Source organism: Ctenocephalides felis, unplaced genomic scaffold (assembly GCF_003426905.1).
Source record: "Ctenocephalides felis isolate EL2017-DRISC unplaced genomic scaffold, ASM342690v1 CF-g0.4_SCAFFOLD_01886, whole genome shotgun sequence".
Lineage (NCBI taxonomy): Eukaryota > Metazoa > Arthropoda > Insecta > Siphonaptera > Pulicidae > Ctenocephalides > Ctenocephalides felis.
In genome coordinates, this window is record NW_020538040.1 from 155,095,050 (window position 1) to 155,117,703 (window position 22,654).

Sequence of the window (22,654 nt, forward strand, 5' to 3'; positions counted from 1 at the left end):
ACAATTGGTTTCAGAGAAGTATTTTTTCAATCAGATACTTGTATGTTAAGATTTTTTTTATATTATTTAAATAAAGTATAAATTTAATTCAAAAAGCTTTAAGTATTATATTAATGTAGTTCCTTATATATATATATATATATATATATATATATATATATATATAATGATAATATTGCATATGAATTATATAATAAAATCATTTACAAAATACACGATATTATTATTACATACATATAGGTATGTTTATTTTGCGTATAAATACAGAAGCTCGGGTACATTAAACCTGACTATCGATGATTCTAATTTTCTTCTGTTTATATCGTAAATGGATTTGTTTATAATTAGAATAAGGATAATGTTCAATCATTTATTTAGAGTACATTTCAAATAAATAAACACCAAGCGTGCTAGCGATTTGTTTACTCGTAAACCGTCATGAATGAAAGTAATAATAATTAGGAGTAGTGATATATTTTACATCCGACTATCATTGTCAAAGCACATTTTTAAAACATAAAAGAAATATTAGTATAAGCAAGACAAATTGGTGGAACTAAATGTAATGTAAGTTGAAAGTTTAAAAATTTTGAAAACTCAGAATTTTTGTAATATTTTTAATAATTTTGACATTTCATAATCATTATTGACCGCCAAATAGCATTGTTTAATTTTTTTTTATTAGATCTCCGAAACCGCTGGACATGAATACCTCAAAAAATTAATCACTTTTTGATTCCGTCAATGAAGTGCAATGTGTTTCGAATCAATTGAATTGCTATTTTTTGCAGTTTTTGCCATAGGCTAAAAATTGTTTCCGCTCATACATACGCGCGCACACATCCAGATTTTCTAAGGAATGCCAAAATGTTAAAATAAACGTAATTTTCATTTTCGATTTTTTTGCGATTACTTTACCATACTCTTACCGCAGCTAAAAATATATATTTTTTTATTCATATTATATAAATTGTTAAAAATGTACGAATTAATTAAACAAAATGTGTGCAACGTTAAATATTATGAGATTTAAAATGAAAATGGTAATGCATGTAGCTAAAAAATATTAAAAATTAAAAACATTTTTTTTAACAAAAAAGTGTTTATATAATCATATAACGTAAAGAAATTTCATCGTATGTATTCAATTGGACACAAAATATCGGTTCGCCTTCTCGTCCATCAACAATCACTTGTAATAATATATAATCATATAGCTTGTATATTGATACCTCGATTATAAAATTGTTATTTGATTTGCCTAGTGTATATAGAGAGATACATCTTTCCTCGCAAAAACATACAACTCTCGTTACTTTTACTTTATTACCTCATAAAAGCATAAAAAGTCTATATATTTGGTTTCGAATTACGCTTTTTTTAGGAGTCGGTGAGACGAATACAGACCGATTGAAATTAAGAGTAATAAAATGTGACGGGAGTACTGTAAATACGACAGCCAAGTACAAAATTATTTTACGATATTACATTTACAATTACCTGGCCGGATCGGAGCGTGCGTTCGGCGCGAATGAGTAAATGGAGGCGCTCGCTCTATTATCGATTCAGTAAAATACTGAGTAGGAATCATGATGAATGTTTCTATCGATATACTTATATGAAGAGATCGGTCAGAATTGCCGGTAAGTGAATTTTGTATCCGTTTGATTACTAGGTATGTGCTGCTTAATGCGCATATTAACGCTGGCAAATGCATGAGTATTGCATTCGGAGAAGATCGACTCTGATGTGCGGTTTTTGTAATAAATCTGCGTTTGTTTGCAATTGAAAATAAATATGGATTGATCAGATGAGTATAATTTTGAATGTAAGAACGATGATTGAATGAATCATAAAAATATACAACAAAAACAATTTGTGAGTTCTTTGCGGTTATGAGGAATTAGTTACTAAACTCATGCTCTTTAACGATTATCTATGACAATATTGGAATTTTAAAACGAAATGAGTACATTTTTGGAGAAATGATAATTTATATGGAACCATATAATCTAGGTTATATTAAGATAACTTATATGGGGAGGTAGAGCGGGGTAAAAAGTACACCATCGATATTTCAAAAACAAGTAAAGTTGAGATTTTTTTTTAACAACTATATTTGAAAAAATAGAGAAAAAGATGTATAACCTGCCAACGCCTTGATTCTTACAACACAAGGCAATGTTTTAAAACAAATGTACTTTCTTTCGTTGTTTGTTTTTTGGTTGTGAACACTGTTGTTTAGTTCACGAAAACCTAATGATTTTAAAGTGTATATTATGTAATTGTTTTATAATATGTATTGTTAATTTTAAGTTAGATTCAACAGATTTTATTATATAATCACAGTATATGTTGTAAAAAGCCACAACTGAATCTTTACCCGGGCAAAGGTATAAACAATAAAAATAGTAAATAAGAAAGTAAATTATGTTAGAAGAAATTTTACAAGAGATAATTTTTTTTTTATTTATTTGGCCTTCGACCGTTAGGTCATTTGGCAGCTATTACATATAAGAGATAAATTAAATGAAGTTATTTCAACTCTGCTAAGGTATATAACCTTTCTAATTTTTCTGGCGAAATATTAGAAAGATTATATACAGTGTTTTCTAAACAAAAAAAATAACCTTTATGGGTTTAATTTTAATTTTAAGGCTGAGATAGGTATATATAAAATGTCCGTAAATTTTGTTTTATTTTAATGTTAATTTTCACCAATAATATTCATACAACTTTAATTATCATTTAATTCAAATGCGTATAGTCTTAATAAAACTGTTTTGAATGCAGGCTTATTCAAATAGTTACATTGGTTTTCAAGTGCATAATATTTAGCGGCAGAGATAACAGTATAATTAGAAAAGGCTATATTAATTTGTATATGCATTCGTAAACTATAAAATTTATAATTATTATAATCATATTTTTTGCATTTGTTGATTGAAAGCATTTGAGGATTGTCCGTAAAGTTTTGTTCAAGTTTGTCATGGCGTTGATGGATTTATATGCTTTATTTGTTTTTGCATTAAATTTGATTTATTAAAAACGAGTTGAAAATTCTAGTTAGTTTTTTGTTGAAAAATTGTTTTTTTTTCATCCCAAATAAAATTTTCTGAATTCAAACAAAGTTTTCGATTTCAGCGACAATGATTTAGTTCATCCATACATAGCATTGGTAAATTTATGGCACGTTATTCAAATTAATTCAGCCGACACGCGTACTCTCATGATTAGAAACGATAAATTTGTACAAGTGTTTGCAAATGAACACAGAATACCGGAGCTCGTGAGATCTGTGTAGTAATCGTCGAACGAATTTATTCGTTGGGATTCGCGGGAGAAGTGTTTCTGAGGGGTTTTCGAGAATTTTTATAAGATCATTTAATTACAGCAATTCATTACGACGAATGAACGCGAGAATTGCGTAGACAGACAAGTGCGTAAAATAAATCATTAACAAGTAGAAAATTATAATTAAATGAAGACGAGATCTTTGTTGTGTGTTTAGCACAGATTCGGCTTTGTTTTGATTATACAGACACAGATAAAAATGAATGAGAATTTAAATAAATTGGTTAATACAGTAAGAACGTTGAATGTAAATAGCCTTGGCGTAACCGGTAGCAAATTAAACTAACACTGGTCCTAGATTCGATCCAAAGCTCAGCCAAGCTCGGTATCACGCAGTATGTTATCAAACATTCACTTTAGGTTGTAGATCTCAAATATAATTTTAAGTGAAAATCGTTTTTCGTGGGCATTGCTGCATTATAGATAAGTTAACACTACAACATATACATATAAAATTTTGAAAAAAAAGTTACTAAAATTAGCTAATATACTAAGGATTTTTCATGCCCGTAAATTCGATTCGACCGTATTTTCTGGTTAAAAATCATACTGAATAGTTGGACAACTATTAAAAAAGTGCAGGGTAGAGCAAGGCGCATAAAAAGTTCATAAACACTTTAACGATGCTATTTTGAAGTAGAAGGCAAAAGATGTATAATCAGCCATCACCTTAATTTTTACGACGTCGCTATCAAAAGATAAACGGCCATGTTTTAATAGTTATAACAAAAGTATATTTTTATTTGTTGGTAGAGTTATTGTTTTTGAGCTCTTTTATATAGTTTATGATACTTCAATAGAATTTTTAAGTATACATTATATATTTGTTTTATAAGATGTATTGTAACCTCTAACAAAGCTTACATGTGGGTGGGATAAAAAAACGCCAATTGAATCTTTACCCTGGCAAAGGTGTAAAGATTAAGAATATAGTAAAAAACAGTAAATTACGTTAAAAAAAGCAATTTTACAAGAAATAAATTAAAGTAGTTATTCCAATTCTGCTTATGAATGTTTCAGACGAAATACCAGATCAAGATCATATACAGTGTTATCTCTGTAAAAAATGTACCCATAAAATTTTGCATTGGTCGACTAATGTAGCTATCATTTCGTAAAATCCCTTCAAAATTAGACTTTTTGAAAAAATAAAATAAGACATTTGATCTGTTTGTCTCCTGGCTGTCCCTTTTTACTCTGCCTATAGGGTGAAAAGGACAGATGAAAAATTTAAGAAAAATAGTAAAAAATAATACTTTTATAATTAGAAATTAACTGGAATTTTTACTGAACCTAATTCAATAGTTGTTTAATACGTGTTATATGTTGTGATGTAGTTCCTTTGGTTTGGACAGTTAAGTACTGATAGTTAAATTGGACATACCCTATATGCTCATGTGTTATTACATTTCTTGTATATATCCATGATTATTTTCAAACAGCGGTTCATGTAAGTTACATTGTTGATTTTAATGATCAAAAATAAATGTGAAAATTGCTAAATTAAAATTTCTCATATTTTGGACATCACAACTTGCATCTGAATTGTAATTTATTACAAATAATAAATTTGATCAAATCAAACTTTTTTACTAGTAACAAATTTTATCAAGCGTGTAGCAAGATAGATCTCCTATCATTAGCGTGATTGTATAAATCGACACACGCACTAGGGCATATCACCAAAAAATCCTGGGAATGATTTTAATTTCTGTTTTAACTAGATTTTAAGATAAAACGTTTTTCGTTATCGGGTGCGGGCTCGATGTGCGTGCACGTAGCTTCCTGGGCTCTGCGAAGGGCAAAGGCGGAGGTACCGAGGATCGCGCCGCGGCGTATTTTAAAACATGGCGTCCAATTAAACGCACAAACACATGCATTATGGCCCGGCCTCGACAGATTGTGTAGAAGACGCTGCGTGTGTACATAAATCGACCCAGTACAACCGATGAATCACGTGCACACACAACAGAGAGGAGAACTCAGCACGACACGACGGACGACGCTGATGCATAGCACAACAACGGACGCGCATCGACGCGACGACCTAAACCCTTCTAGCACGAGCGCTGGGTCGCATCTTACTCCGATAACAATTGGAAATGATAATTGATACATATTGTTATTAACTAACCGAATTACTTATTTCTCAATGTGCAACTCTTCACATATAAAATTTACATATCCCAGCATAACGTATTTCACAACAATCAAACTTTATTCAATTTACTAGATTCTTATCTTATTAATTTATAGTGCAACACTGCAGGTTGATTTACTATCTAATAGGTGCTGCAAACTGAATCAACCAAACTTTTAGCCTATTTATTCTATGGTAATTCAGTGGTGTATGGCATCGTGCAAGGCAACTTGCAATACCATAATTTAATTTTATTTTTAAAATTTTCTGAAAAGAAATCTTTAGTACCTATAGTTCTTTAATTGTTTATTAAGATGTATTGTTAATTTTAAGTTAGATTCAACATATTTTATTATATAACCACATTATATATTATAAAAAAGGACAACTGAGTCTTTACCCTGGCAAAGGTGTAAACAATAAAAAAAATAGTAAATTTTCCATTTTTATCAAAGGTTTGAAAACTTTGAAATATTTGAAAAAAGTCTTTCTTGAAAATTTTGGAATTTTCTGAAATTTTTTAAAACATTTGTTTAAACTTCATAAGTGAACTTTAAACTTTATAAATCTTATCACGGAACTCAAAGAAATGCAAACAAAATTTGTACTTATTAAAATCTCTATAAAATATCTGATAATTTTATGTTGTGTATGTCTTATTATCATTTTTAACCGCCAAATGTCAGTGTTTTTTTAACTTTTTTTAATCTCCAAAACCGCTGGAACTGCCTTCCCAAAAATTTAACCATTTTTTCATCCCTACAATACAAGTGAATTTGTTTCAATCAGCGCAAACAGACGCTGCGTTCTCTCAAAAATTGTAATTTTTTTCGAGCCACATCTTCGAAACGGCTGGATATGCCTATACCGAAAAAAATCAGCAAATTTCCCAATCAACAAGAATCGAATGCTTTTGGATCATTCAAATCGGTTGATCCACTCGAAATTTTCGACAAAAATTTGTATTCGTACATACATGCTACACACACATGCATTCATTTTTCTAAGGTATGCCAAAATGTTCAGAAGACCTTAAGACGTAGAGGTAGAGTCGCAGAGATACATAATAACAAACCCACATAAGTTCTGATTGCTGTTCAATAATTAAAAATTCTCTAATTGAACTATCAATACTCCAGGTTAACCATCTAAAAACACACTGAAAGTTGCATTCATTTCCAGATATCAAAACGTCATATTAATCATAGAAAATAGATTTTTTGAATTATGTATGGCATTTTTCACAAACTTTTAATTACAATTATACGACTTGATCTATCTTTGAAATGAATCAACACAATTCCTAAATAATCTTTCAAATGAATTTAGAACGGTTTTTACTGCACTATATTTAGTTTATAAACTGGACAAATAAAAATGAAAGATATTATAGACATGTAATAATTGACAAGTGTCTGAAATGTTATTTATTATTACTTATTACGGTTTATAAATAAAAAAAATGAATGAAGGAATAATCAATATTAACTTTTCTGGGATGTGTTCATAATGTGGAGAAAATTAAAACAAAAGGATTCAAAATAAATGTAGTGTAAAAATACCAATATTGCATTATCGATGACTGAGAAAGCTATTTTCGGACTCTCCAACAAGTACTTACCCACTCACACAAACGTACATTAGATCGTTTGTCTACGACCGAAAACAATGAACTCCAAAGAATGATCGAAAACTGCACGAAACTACTTGGAACTTAACTACAACGCTAAAGAGCGATTGATGTACTATGGTACAGAATTATAAACCGTTCACACGAACAAATTGCCTGAATAAAACTTAACAGAGATAAATAACGTCTAAATACAACAGTATACACTATAATCGTTTATTAGGGTACATTTTAGCGGTTATGGGAATATTGTACCTTATAATAGGGTATTTGATATAGACACATCTCTATCAATTAATTTTAACATTTATTACTATTACATTTCACAAGCATGATTAGATATAAATGTAATTTTAAAGTAAGTACATTTAATTTAGCAAATAGTTAACTAAATGCAAGAGTCGAAAAATTAGAAATTTTATTGCATATTGAAAATAATTATCAATAATCACATTAACTAAAACAAAAATAGCTATACATTATTTTTACCATTAAGCTGAAGAGTATATATAATACACAATGTTTGAAAAAAAGTATCTGGAAAATTAAGACATTTACTCATATAATCGAGTAATAGGCGAATGAGATAAATAGATACCTATTTATAATGAATGAAATGCGGGTACCAAATATTATATATATATATATATATATATATATATATATACATATATACATATATAAATTATGGATGCCCAGTTTACAAAGTATGATAAACTCGTTTTTTAAATCCGCGGCGTCATTCGGGCGCGTGTATTATCGTTCAGGCCACCATGATTTAATTATTCACTTTTAAGGGTCAAACAAGAAATATATATATGTACTTAAATAACGCATACAAACGTATTTATTTTTATATACATATATACACATATTTTTGATAAAAAATCCTCATAGCAATTTCGTACTTTACGTTGTGCTAATACATCGTCATATAGAAAATCATTGAGTCGTTCCCACAAATTTATTAATGATAATTAATTAGTTCGAAAACACCGAGTTTTTTAAATGCATTTACAATTGAAAATATTTCAAATTAAAATATTCCAAATTTAAAATATTATTGTAAAAATATTTGTGTAGTGTAGTATATTTAAACAGAAAACTAAATTAGCTAAAAAAACTAGGTTTTAAACTTCTCAAAAAAAAAAATTGAGATTTCACTCGAAATATTTCCTTGCAGTGAATTTTTTAAGCATTTTGAGAAAAACAAAAAAATGATAAGTTTACAATATATCATACTATATTGTAGTACCAAAATATTCGATTTAAACATTTTTTTCCATGTACCTAACACAAAAACGAATAAACCTTCTTTTAACAAATGGGAATAAAATATTTTTGAACTATCAAAATCAAATATTAAAATAAAATATTTTTGAACTATCAATTAAATTGTGCTGTCATATAAAATCTAATTAAAAAACTAAATTATAGATAAAGTAAATATAATACATAGCAATCATAAAAATTTAACATTTAAATAATCATCAAGTCGAATGAGAAATATCATATATAGCTATCTAATATGAAAAAGTATGTGCACATTAATTTAATAAACGAGCAGGTATGCAAAAAATAACCGGATGAAAAGATGAGCCAAAATAAAAAATAAATAAAAGCAACCAATATATTGTCGCCTGTATTGAAAATAAAACAACAGTTTAAACCTCTTTAAGATGCATTATCGATCTTGCAAATGAGATGATAAATCTCGCCATGAAAAATACCACTTTGAATATTTACTACCTCGCACTTGCGCATGGCATGCACGTAGTTCGCATATGATGCACGACACCATCCTTTTTCGTTAGAGACGAACAAGAAGCAATATCTCGCGCGGGAACACAATACGATATCACTGTATTGGCGCGCGAAGCCATGAGAGAGAAAGGGAGAGCAGAAGCGTAGAAAGAGACCAACGCAACGTGGAGAGCGTTTTTATTGCACTGTGATGAACAAATGGCTTTTATAACTTCGCAGTAATATATCACGTGCTAAGAAATCAACTCCATCGCGCGGTAACACGGCTTTTAATTGGACGATAAACCTAGTCTGGTTAATAATTGGATAAGGCCGTTGATTAATTGCAATCGATCGTAATCTTATCAAGTTATAAATGTCCGTATGCTTCTCACCTCGTTTACGGTTAAACAATGACTTTTAAGAAATATTGTCAAATATTAGTTACACCATATATGAGGAGTGGGCCATTCTAAATATATCTGAACGTCATTAAACCACATCGTAAAAATTGTTATTATGATCTTCCGTAGGGTAAGTTATAGTAATTGCAAAAAAAATCGAAAATCAAAATTTTTGCATATTTTTACGTTTCTGAACATTTTGGCATACTTTAATGTTAAAAAAAAACTGAACAATGTGTGTGTGTGTTATGGATGTATGTTGTATGTATGTTTGGATACAAAGTTTCGGCCACAATTTCTAGAACACGGATTAACTGTTTTGAATGATTCAGAAACCATTGGATTTATATTGATATGGAGACGTGTTGATTAGTTTTTGGCAAAGAAAGGTCCAGCCGTTTTTAAGATATAAGGTAAAAAGTCCAAAATATGGCAATTAACTTTTTAAGAGAACGGAGGGTTTGATTTGAATGATTCAAAGATCATTTGACTGAATGAGAAACTGGTTCAATTTTTGGGAAGGCAGGACCAGCAATTTCTTAAATCCGAAAAAAGTTTGGAATACGCCACTTGGCGGTCAAAATGATCTTTAGACAAATGTACATCAAATTACCAAATACCGAATAAAAAAAATTCAATATCGGTGTGGAAAGTTCGAGCAATTTGCCTCAAGAGTACTAGTTGCACTAGATTTGCCCTACTAGTTGCATTATATAAATGAAATAAAAGCCCCATAGTCCACGACTCGGGGCTTTCGTAAAATGTGAAATAACTTTAGACTCACACTAGATTTTTGCAGCCATTTAACAATTGATATGAAGAATATTATATTTATTCCAGTTTGACAACATTATTTAGTGAAAAACTCATCATATCCTCACCGTATTTCAGATTGCCTCGTTATGTGGGATGGTCCACCCTGGTTGGATAGATTTTAATAACATCCTTCGAATGTTTAATTTTTCATCAACTCGAAGCATCCAGCGTGGGAAGTACACATTTAATTGAATACAATAATTGATAATTTTTTTCCACATATAAATCAATAACAATGTAAAAAAAAGAATGCGGGTAGGATTTAACACCCGATATGAATCAACATTTATAAGCACGTGAAATGAATATTATATACAATTTTCACTCACAACACTCACTCAAATCACATATTTTTGATGCACTATCACAATTGATTGAACACTAAAACAACCGGAACAAACAACGAACACAACACGACTGTTACTAAAAGTGCAAGAAATATTTTTCATATTTTGTATATGCATTTCCTGTGTCCTCAAAAGTCATGCATGTTTATTGACAAATGTTACTCCGCCCACCAAAAACATTGCACACGCCGAAAACCATTTGCTCTTCACCAGAAAGGTCGAAGAAAGCAAAAAAAAAATTGAAGAAAACTACCAAAACAACAGAAGGCACGTAACCCGGCGCGTTTCACGGCAACCCGATCACCCGAAGACCGATCGTAAAATTGGAGAAATGCTTTGTAAAAAAAAAGGATAATACCCAAAACGCACTCACTCAAAGGTCTATTACACAATAACCCGTCAGTTTTGAAAAGATTTTTTTTAGACGAAAAGTTAAAATATAAAACAATAAAATTGTCCTTCCGCCAATAGCAACTGTATTTTTATTGCGGCCATAAATTAAAAGCAATTGTAAAACTTATTGACGGGGTGAGTAAAACTATAAATAAAACTGATAACTGTAAAGTGACATATATTTTAATTTTTTATATTCGAAACAAAATTCAAACACATTTGATGTAAATAAAATTGAAAAGAAGAATCGCATATCAACTGCAAAAATATTTATCAAAACATATAGTAAATGATAATGAAACAACAATGTATGCCTTTTAATTTTCAGTAGTGAGTGATAGTAATCGCAAAAAAAATCCAAAATTTCTATATATCTTAACATTTCATAGGTTTCTGATGATTTTGGCATACCTTAGAGAAAAAGGTGTGTGTGTGTGCGTGCATGCATGTATGTATGTACGGATAAAAAAATTCGTTTACGATTTCGAGTGCACGAAACAACCGATTTAAACGATTCATAAAACATTCGATACCTATTAATGGGGAGACCTGCTTATTAGTTTTTAGCAAAAGCGGTTCCAGCCGTTTCGAAGATATGGGGCAAGAAGTGCAAAATATGGCAACTCAGTTTTTGAGAGAACGGAGTATCTGATATGAATGATTCAAGAAACTTTTCACTTGTATTGACAAAATAAAGAATTGATTAAATTTTTGTGAAGACAGATTCAGCGGGTTTGGATTATCCAGAAAATAAAGTTAAAAAAATGTTATTTGCAATATGGATACATGTACATCAAATTATTGAATATTTTATGAAAATTATAGTAAGCACAAATTTTGTTTCTATTTCTTTGGCTTCCGTACCAAGATTAACTTTTAAAGTGCATTTATGTTATTCAAACAAATGTCCTCGATATTTTTGACAGTATGGATCAATTGACTTCAATCTTTTAAAAAAACCGACTTTTTTCAAAAATTTCAAAACTCCCAAAAAAAATTTTTTTTCAAAATTTTAAATCACGGTATGGGAAGTTGCAGTAATTTCCCTTAAGGCACGATGCCATGCACCACTAGTTCTATAACCAATGGTATAATTAAACAATGCACTTTTGGTATTGGTAATGGATAGTATTAGGTATTGGAATCAAATTTTCTGTTTAAAAATAAAAAACAACGATTTTGTAAAGTTCCCAAACCTCGTGCACATCCTTGAAATACACACCACAATATCAGTTAAATTGCCAAATAATATAACCGTAAAACGCTAAAAAAAATGTATAAAAAACCATAAAAGGATAGTTTAGGTTCCGAGAATATATACGGTGTAACATTCTCTATATCCATCAGGTATTTATTGCCGCCAAGGACGAACCAGCAACGTTGAGTTATAAATTAAAAAAGAATAGTCAACCCTTACCGAAAGAATATTCCACACAAAAATATTTTTTTCGCTTGACCCTTCTATACAGTTTTGTTCATTTTACAATGCGAAGTCCTTGGCGAAATTCCGTTATGTTTTTTAAAGTAATTATTGAAGAAACACGTTATATTGTACAGGTACATGGATCGTTAGATAAGTTTTTTACCATTAGCAGTAATTGTTGCAATGTCCTTCGATTTTTTCGGATTTTTTGTTCGTGGTCACTTAAATCTATGACAGATAATAAAATTTTACAGCGGTTGTTAGGGAATCTTTTTTATGATAGATGCTTGTACGTACCTTTGAAAATAAATTGCTTATGGCAAAATATTTTTACCGCTTTCTTGTAGTACTCGTATTGGAGAAGGATTTATGACGTATATATAGATATATGAAGTTTTGTATGTATTATTTAATTGCATACGGCTAACAAAAAGAATGAACGTACAAAAATAATGCATTATTACGCCAATAATTTAGAACTACATCTATTAGATCATTCACACTCAGTTTACATACGAGTACAACAGAAATAAAATTAAATAAATTTAGAAATGCTTAAATATATTTTACACAAAATTGATTTCTTAGTACAATTAACCCAACTCCAATCAATTTTTACAAACTTTTACGATATTTTAGATCTGTAGATTCAACAAACCAAACTAGCTGATTAGTATTTTTACTGTTTTTTTATATTACTTTACATTTGATATTATAATTAAGTGAATTGAGAAATTATTCGAACTATAGAGAGTTAATAAAAAAAGTACTTTGGATGAATATTTACATAAGTACCTATCTTCACTTATTTTAAGGAGAACAATAATAAGTAAGTAGGACAAGATTTAAATCTATAATTAACTATTAAGTTTTTAAGAAAGTTAATGACATGTATATTATGAACATGAATGAAATAAATATTGAACAAAGAAAATTGACCCCAGCTGACAAAATTTATATCCCTACACAACCTCAGGCTGATAATCTATCCGAAATGACAATACATCTCGTTCTTATCACTAACAATTCTTGTACGCAGAACAAGCAGTCCTAATAAATTTTCCAAATAAAAAGGCAATATTTAAATGCACCATTGATACTATGTTAGATAGTATGGTTTGAATTTATAATCCGATAAGAATAAGTTCTGCGACTTTACAGATATAATAATAAATGTCCTTTTGATGAATTGGATAAAACCATTTGCTGCGTGCAAAAACGAATACTAAATGGACAAAGGTGTGTTCAAGAGAATTCTACTGTGTATGTTTTTTGTATAAAAAAACGCGCGCCAGATCTACGACTGCTAAGTCAAGAGTGTTGTTATAATATTTTATTATGACCGACATCAATAAAACTGTTTCTTGCGAAACGAGACAAAGTAAAAGAGTGGTTTTGATTCTTTGAGTAGATATCCGTACTTGCTTGCATGACGCGAGATCAGACTCCGCAAACGAAGATGAACTCTCTCTCGACTTCTCGGGATGTGCTCGTTTCGAATGAACCTGCACGTTGCTATCTTGGACCAGACAGATCCTACATTTTAGATGTACTGACATTTGGAATGAAAAATTTACATACACTACTTATGAGAAATCATAATTATTCATGTTGCAAATGCCAAGTAAAACGGTCGAAGTCATACATTTCGTTACAATGAGTGCATGATTTTCTCTTTGAATTATCTATTTGACTTTATTCTTTTCTGCAAGAACTGCATCCAGCATAAAAATTCAATTTTATTTTATACTTTACTATTATGTTGAAATTAGAGCAGCTCTTTTTTAACAGCAATCAGGATAGAATGTTCTTTGAGCAGTGCTAACTTACATGCGTAATCTGTTATTTTTGTTCGGGATAACAAGACAGCCAATTCTTTGCTATTACTATATATTAAATACGTGTATCTAATTGTGTTGACATTTATGTGATGCTGCAATACTTGCGAAAGAAGATTTCCACTTTACATTATATTTGAGATCTATAATCTCAAATGAAAATTGGATATCATACTGCTTGATACCAAGCTTGGCCGAGATTGGGATCAAAACTGCGACTAGTTTGTGCTAGACCACGTCTTTACCAGATGCACCCCAACTGACTCAATTAGACCAGCAATAACATTATTTGTAAGTCAGTTCATGCTAAGGGACAAATATAAGGGCCACAACAGAATTATGATACTGAATATTTATTCCAGAAATTATTTTTTTATTCTTTCTTATATACGGCTGCTTTTTTAATTGCATAAACAAATGTAATTTATTATATCAGATAATAATTATCAAAAATATAAAAATTATTGATCTGCCTACTACATACCCACCTATGTTGGCTGTTGCAAAAACCTTATATAGTGTAAAAATATTTTAAATTCAAAGTTGTCAACGATATTAAATTTTTTACCAATTTTTTCCCGCAACGCAACGTAGAAACTGATCAATATTTTCAACGAAATATTGCTCGGATGCGAAAGCAATTACGCGAGATTTCATTTTACCCATCGAAGGCAAAAGCACGATCGTGTATATTTTAATATATGAATAATTTTACAACAAAAATTCATTCCAACCAGATTTGGTCACATTGTGTTCAAAGTTACGCATACCGTTGACCAGAGCTGGCTGAAGGCGACACATCGGGCCTTGAAGCATTAAAAAAAAAACAATACAAATTGTTGAATTACTAACAATTTAGGCGTTTGGACGCGATACAAATAAACTTGGAATTTTACATGTTTAATGAATTTTTTCTTGTTCTTGTAAACTACTAAAATACTTTTTGTTTTTACTTGTTTTTTTTTTTAATTGAAACTTTTTCAATTTTGGTTTTGAATTGATATTTTAAGTTAAATTTCTGTCTTGATTTATAAAAGATTGATATTAAATATACTAAAGGTTGATATTTAATAAATCAAGGTATCGATACCATTATTCAAATTCATATTTGAGTCAAGTCACGGGTTCGATACCTGCTTCGTGCAGCCTGATGTCAAGCAGTAGTAACATAGGTTTTTACTTCGAAATATAGATAGCAATAGGTTTCCAAGTAAAAATAGCCCTTATCCGTCTTTGCTACATCAATATAAATTTATCACTATTGCAGAAAATGCAATGGTAAAATACATCACAAAGATGCTGTTTGGACTTAGGTCTATAAAATAGTAGTAGATTGATGATGTAGTTTGTAAAAATTCATCACAACACTTAGGATATGATTCCTGTTCCTCAAATAAAAAAAATAATAGAATCTAAAAAATTAATCATGGGAACTGGGATTTGCCATTTTGCACAGGGGCCAGATATTTTCAGCCGGATCTGTCGATTAGCTTGATAACAAAATCGTTTTAAATATTGATGGAATTCTGTACGACCTGAACAATAATTTACATTAGATTAACTCGTTCGCAAAAATATTGCGGTGACCATTAATCACTGCGGTATAACACAGGCTTGTTTTATTCTCGATGGGTGTATGTATAAAATGATTTCATGAATATGGAATAATAATATACAAGTACGAAATACCTCGGCCGGTTCGGTGGATCGCACTCAAGTCACGCGATGGATCGTACTAGGATATAACTTTCGTATAGAAAAATAATTTCACACCAAAAAATTGAAGAAAAGTTTCGAAAGATACGATTTAGAAGAAATGAATAATTTCGATTTTAATCCGCAGCAATTCCTATTAAAAACAAATTGCTCATAAAGTGTGATACTTAGTTAATAAGATACTATAATGAATTTGGAATAGATTATTCAAGAGGAAAAAAAATCTACTGTCACCTAAAAAACTACAATCTAAACAATATTAACCCTTCAGTAACGCTACTGAACGGGCCAGGCTCAAGGGCACAACGATATATTTCAAGATATTTTTATCATTATCAATAAAAATATGTTCAAAAATTAATAGTGCTTCTAATAAACTAGAAGTTACAATAAGAGTCTTGAATTCTCAATTGTGTAAATTCATGTGATAAATATTGTGAAAGCAAACACCATGAATCAGTCGTTCATGGACGACACTCGTATTCTCAGCACATCTTGCGGATGTCATCTATGGACGTCACTCGTAGCAAAAGGGTGAATTCTCTATGAATCCAAGGCCAGTGAGTAAACAACACAAAAAAATGTATCATATCATTCTAAATAGCCTTCGATGGATCCCTCTTTGGTAAAATGATAAATTCAATTTTGTAGGAATTATAAAAATTCAAGAATCTTTCAAATTTTGCTGATAAACTCTATTATTTTCAAAAATTGTAAATTGTATGTGACTTTCACTTGAATATAATAAAATAAAAAAAATTTATATCGTTAAAATTTGTAAATATTGAAACACTTCTTCATGGAATAGTTCTGCAAACTAACAAAATACAAAGACAGTTTTAATTAATAAACTGTAGAATAAATGTTTTATTATGATTGCTGGAAGTGCTAGATTAATAATCTTAAAAGTGGACGGTAATATGAAACTATGGAATCTTCAATAAATCATAGAACCCTTAACAGTTTAACGGGTGCGATAATAACATATCCTAAATTGGACAGTAGAAGGGTGTATCGGGTGTGGCAAGATACAAGATAGCTCGAACTGGCGAGTTCATATGGTGGTTGCAGGAATTGAATTCCCAATCTGTTTAGAATATTAGAATCAATTTTTGTGCAATATTTACGTCTGAAAACAGAATTTGGATAGAATTTATCAATTTATTTTATTATATAAAAATTATGTTCACGTTGGTATGCTAAGGGATATAATACACACGGTTGTTTTCACAACTAACTAGTTGATCTATTGTTGATCAATTTTAAATTACATAGGTATAACATTCTTACATCAGTGGTAATTATCGTGTGATAAATATTATCGATCAGTTTTATTCTATAAAAATTACATTACAATATTCACATAAACAATTCCAGAAACTTATAAATTTTCTGAACCCCTTTCGTTTGCTTTATAACGATTTCCAGAGAGAAATTACTCAGTCCACAGTAGCCGAATGGACGATTCATCGAGTCGCCCATACTACGCAATGCGAACCCTTGAATAAACAAACCGTGAATATTGCAATGGGTGCCTGGTTAGGGTTGCTTTCACCCCTTTTCGGACACAAGATTTACTACACTCACCACTTCTAGTTAGTCCAGGGAGTTTGACCAAGTTAAAAGCGTAGGTACTTGATTTCTATGACTACTGTAGGAAAGGACTCGTACACTTTGCTCTAATTTATGTTTCAGAGTTTTGTACGCAAATTATATGAGAATATTTAAGGGATTTAATTGAATACAACATCAGCAGTATTTGATCATTTAAATTTTGTAAAAAAAATTAAAATATTGTTTTTTATAATATTCTATTGTTATAATGTATTTATGAAACGGATTTTGTTATTTTACTTGATAACGTGATCAAATTATTATTTAGTAATTTTTTTTATTTCATTTATTTGTAAAAATCAGGATCAAATGGTATTCTATAAGTTACAGAACTAGTCTAGAATAAATTATAATATATTGAAGTATTCGGTTAATCTATCATCTCTATCACCATGCAGAATTCCATCAACATCCTAGAAGAGTTGACCTGAAGTTTTGCTTGTAAGATGTTATATTTCGAATAGTTTGGCACATATACAAAAATAAACTGATTCTCAGCTAGAAATTCTATAATTAATCAATTAATTAATTTAATTAATAAGAATAAAGAGCATAAGGATAAAAAAGACTCAAAATATAAAATATGTATCTTGTTTAAGTTACTAACATTGATCTGAAGTTTCTGTTGAGATCAGAAAACACACTCCTTGTGTTCCTAGATCGTTCATCACTTTATGTTCATACGAATTTTCTCCGCATTGTACAATTAAAAACTGCAATGTGCAACCTACAATATGATTCGTTAAATTCTAATTTCAAATGTGTCCATATAACACTTGTATATTAATTTGGTTGCGTAACCCTATACCTGACGCTTTTCCCAAAAGGGCAGCACGGAATGCATCCACGAACGAATGACGAATTTTAATAGAAGAGAAAATTTAATAAAAGAGCTGATAAAAAAAATAGAAAAATATCTTTGATTATCTAAAATTCTAAATATACACATGAATTATCAGTATTTTGAACTAACTACTTAATTTCTATAATTTTTATTTAAAGTGGAGCAGTGTGAAATACTACTATTTTTGTTGAGTTTAGTTACCTCTATAATTTATAGATTAATAAATTTACTAGATTTGGTACCAGCTTTTAAAATGGTAGAATTCGTAGAATAGTATAAGAAAAAGAAGAAAATGGAAAGAATTTAAGAAGAACTAATTTAGGTGATACATTAGATATTTCAGCAGCATTACCACAAGGCCATCAAACAAAATATTTGCTCCTACTAGATTTATATAACTATATAATTAAGTTTTTTTTTAATAAATTGAAATAAAACCCACTAAAGATAAATATGTTATGAAAACAAAACAAACTAACTCTTACATTGTTTATTTTAACACGTCAATCGCCATGATAATATCAGAAAATTTTCCCTATGAGCCATTAGTAACTCTATTAGCTATGTTCGGACGTATTTTCGTTTCATTATATTGATCATGAAGGTGACAATCTTCATGGCATTTATCTTTACATGGGGTGGTTGCTATCCCTGGTAGAGGGGGTAGTGGAGTGTTTTGATGGAACTAATTGTTCACTTCTAAAAGTAAAGTCCGCGAAACAACATGTATAGTAAATAACCAATAAATATATCTTTTCCCATTATAACTTAGTGACAAATTAGTTATTGTAATAAGAACTGCAACAAATACATAATATATAAACAAATCAGTGTTTAATATAGTCCACAGCTACAAGGGTTAAATTATAACCCAACAACCTGAATTATCAAAGGAGAGTTTTAATAAATTCTATAATTATGTAACATAAGTACAAGCTAATTTAATTGAAAAAGAATACAAGGAACTTAATGTATCTGAATGTTTTTCAAAATTGTTGCACAGGTTATTTTTTATATCACATATATCACTGACATGGCTTACATATTAAAACTTTTTTTTATTGCTTTTGTCAAATGTGTATGCTTTATATGGGTCATGTAGATAGAACATCTTAGCGTCACACACATATGACTGACATGTCGATTAACATCGTTAAAATACATTTTAAGGTTCTGCATTTATATGAAGCAAGAATTAAACATCTTCGACTATTGACGCTATTGATGTTTTCAACTGCAACTATAATTTACTAATATTAGCATCTAATTATTATTGAAATAAAACTTCTTTAGGCGCTATCAGAGCGTAAAATTACTTCATTTTTTTAATGTAGGTTCATTTCTAATTACTAATTACAATGACAAACCGATCATGTCAAACTTGAAGTATGACTTTAATTACATTATTGTTTTTAAATAATATACTATTATAAATATAATTTATAATTTATCAATATATAAATGTGCATAATGGTTGACACTAATAAATATGTGCATGACGATTGTTACCATATTACTAATAAACATTATTCAAAATTGTTATATGATGAATTTATTTTTACTTAAATGCCATCTTGTACAGTAGCAAGTAAGTTTTACTTCAATCGCGTGTGAACCTTACGCGCACTCTTTTTTTAATTATTTATCAATCTATTAATCCTTTCAGCTCTCCTATTATAAATGAAAGGTTGGGATATTCCTATGGATGCTGAACGATTCCGAACGGAGGGCGTAGAACGCCCGCGAAATTAATGTTGTGTTCCCGTAGTCCTGTGGGACTGTGTCAGTAGAGATGGTCCTGCGTGCCCGTTGGTCAAAAAGTATTACAAAACAACCCTTTCGGTAGGTTAACGAAGCTTACAATGAAGTAATTTATGTGATATATGCAATGAAAATTTGAATAGGCCACGATAGGTACATTCCAGGAAAAATTGTAATGGGTTATATATTGTGCTAGTCACTGGTAAGCAACTGCTTGGGAAAATTTTCAGTGTTTATGAAAATTTGTGCAGAATATGATTAAATTTATTCACATACTGTATTTATATATGGAAATTTGTTAATTAAGATTAAACTTTGACGAAACGTAAAAAACTGAATCAAAAATGATTCCTGATCAAGGCTGACTCGGATTGCCACATATAAAAAATATTTATTTTGTCTTTGAGTCTCGTAGTGAATAGGATATTATGTTTTTTAAATACTCATGGTTATACCTAATATTCTATGTTTTCCTTCATAAAAACGTACGATGAATATTATTACACGATGAATTCACTAACTAATTAAGAAAGGATTAAGTATCATATCTAATGCGTTAATAGTTTAACAGTTGATTCGAACCGTATGAACTTTCTTTGTTCTTTTTTTCTTTTCAATTATTCCTATTAGATTATTTCATTTTTATAGCATGATAGTTTTATGTAAAAATTATTTTTATTGCATAAGAATTCCAGTGACATGGTAATACTCATGTTACACTGATTATTAGTGTAATTTTGAGTTACCTACTAAACTAATTTCTTAATTTAATTAATTAACGAGTTGTTTTCTTCGAATCAGTATAATTTTAATTTTATGATTAGCAATAAATATGATAGTGAATAGTCTACTACTAGAATTAAGTATAGATATATGTATAAAATTTTCAAAAAGTTAAATGAAAATGGATTTTAATCAAACTTTTCTCGAAGTTTGTATAGAGAAGAAAATCGAGGCACTGTTCAAATGTAGTAAACAAACACATAACTCCGTCTGAGATTGAACCTCTAATATTTTAATAGAGTTCTTTACGTATTTTTGATAGTAAATAAATAATTGTATAATATATTTGAAACAGATATATTATAAATCAAATATATTTGATGCAGAATGACATGGATGCCATAGCATTCAATTTGTAATGTCAATTATTTTGAATTTAATTTTGTACAATTCTTTATTTTTGAAAGTATTATGCCTATCAAGGTAATGACTAATTGATTCTTTAGGTAATTTTGGATATCACAACCAATTTAAAACTCGATCGTCAACTTTTGTGCCTTACTGAATCCTCTACTGTCCGCGAACGTAAAAATAGAAAATATTTAGAAAAAGTGTGCAAAGAAGCATAATACTTGCATTTATCCGATTGACCGATTATTTACAGAATGAAACGCGTAAATCGCACGTGCACTTGTAGAGCGAATTCGTTTGGCGTGTACAATGCTACATCAAATTCCGGGCAGCTTTATTTACCGGATTCGATTCTACATTCGCTAGCAGTTTATTCGCAGATACGATATTAATATTTCACACAAATGGGGATGCAAATAGTCATAAAAACTCGAACAACCGTCAATGATCAGCTTGTAAATTTAACAAAGAAAATTTAAAAATATTTACATGGAAAAGTACATTAAATCAATTAAACAATACGTTTACTAATTGTAATAGTATTGAATAAAAGCACTGTAAAGCTTTATAAAAACTTACAAACAAATAATAGTAAAATAAATTTATATGATTGTAATTAGTTCTAGGACTTGTTTACTGTCGACTCTGATAAAGTAATTCTATACATATCTACGTTTTATAAATTGGGACGGTTTTAATGATTCATATATTCAATATATCCATTGATATTTTATTGGGTCTATGACTACGACTAACGAAATTTTTGAAAGTGGTAAATAAGAAGTAACAAAAAAAAACATGGATCAAATTTTGACAGAATAAATTTAATTAATAAAAATACTAACAATTTGCATTGCTCATAAAATTTATAATATTTTTTATATTTATCTTTTTTCATAAAATATAAATAAATCGATCTGAATATAGGCCAATATGAATGGATGTATGAAATAAAGAAAAATACATCAATTGAATACTTTAAATAGAAAAATGAGGACTACATAACTTGAATACCTATGTAGGTATATTATTTACAGTGTGTCCCAGAACTCAACGTCCAGCCAGAACGGCGTGATAGTATTGATTGATATTTATCATAAAAAATACTATTTTTTTTATCTACGTATCTTAAATATTAATAGCTTTTAAGTGCAACTTAGAACTTTGGTGAAAATGTGACCACTTTTCGGTTATTGCGGTTAAGTTTTATTTACTTTGTTTATTTAAACTTTGCATCTGTAACCGTAAATAACATTTTTAAGACCACTTTCAAAAATAATAAGGCCCTAAGTTTTTAAGTATAAGACTTTTTGTTAAACTATGAATATAAAACTTTCAAAATTGGTCAATTTTGAAAGGCAATTATTTAAAAAAAAATGCACTCAGGAGATGCACTAAAGTGTGTTGGCAGGTTTTATCAAAAGTTGGCGTATTTATTCAGGTTGTAAAATGGTGAAATACTTTATACTTTAATAATGAAAAGATTCAAGTAAAAAA

General features: G+C 29.6%; 1 long non-coding RNA gene across 1 annotated transcript in view; it reads right to left on the reverse strand.

Moving 5' to 3' along the window:
- LOC113378788 overlaps positions 1–22,654 on the reverse strand; it is a 206,698-nt gene that overhangs the window by 37,367 nt on the left and 146,677 nt on the right. The gene's annotated exons all lie outside the window — the stretch shown is intronic.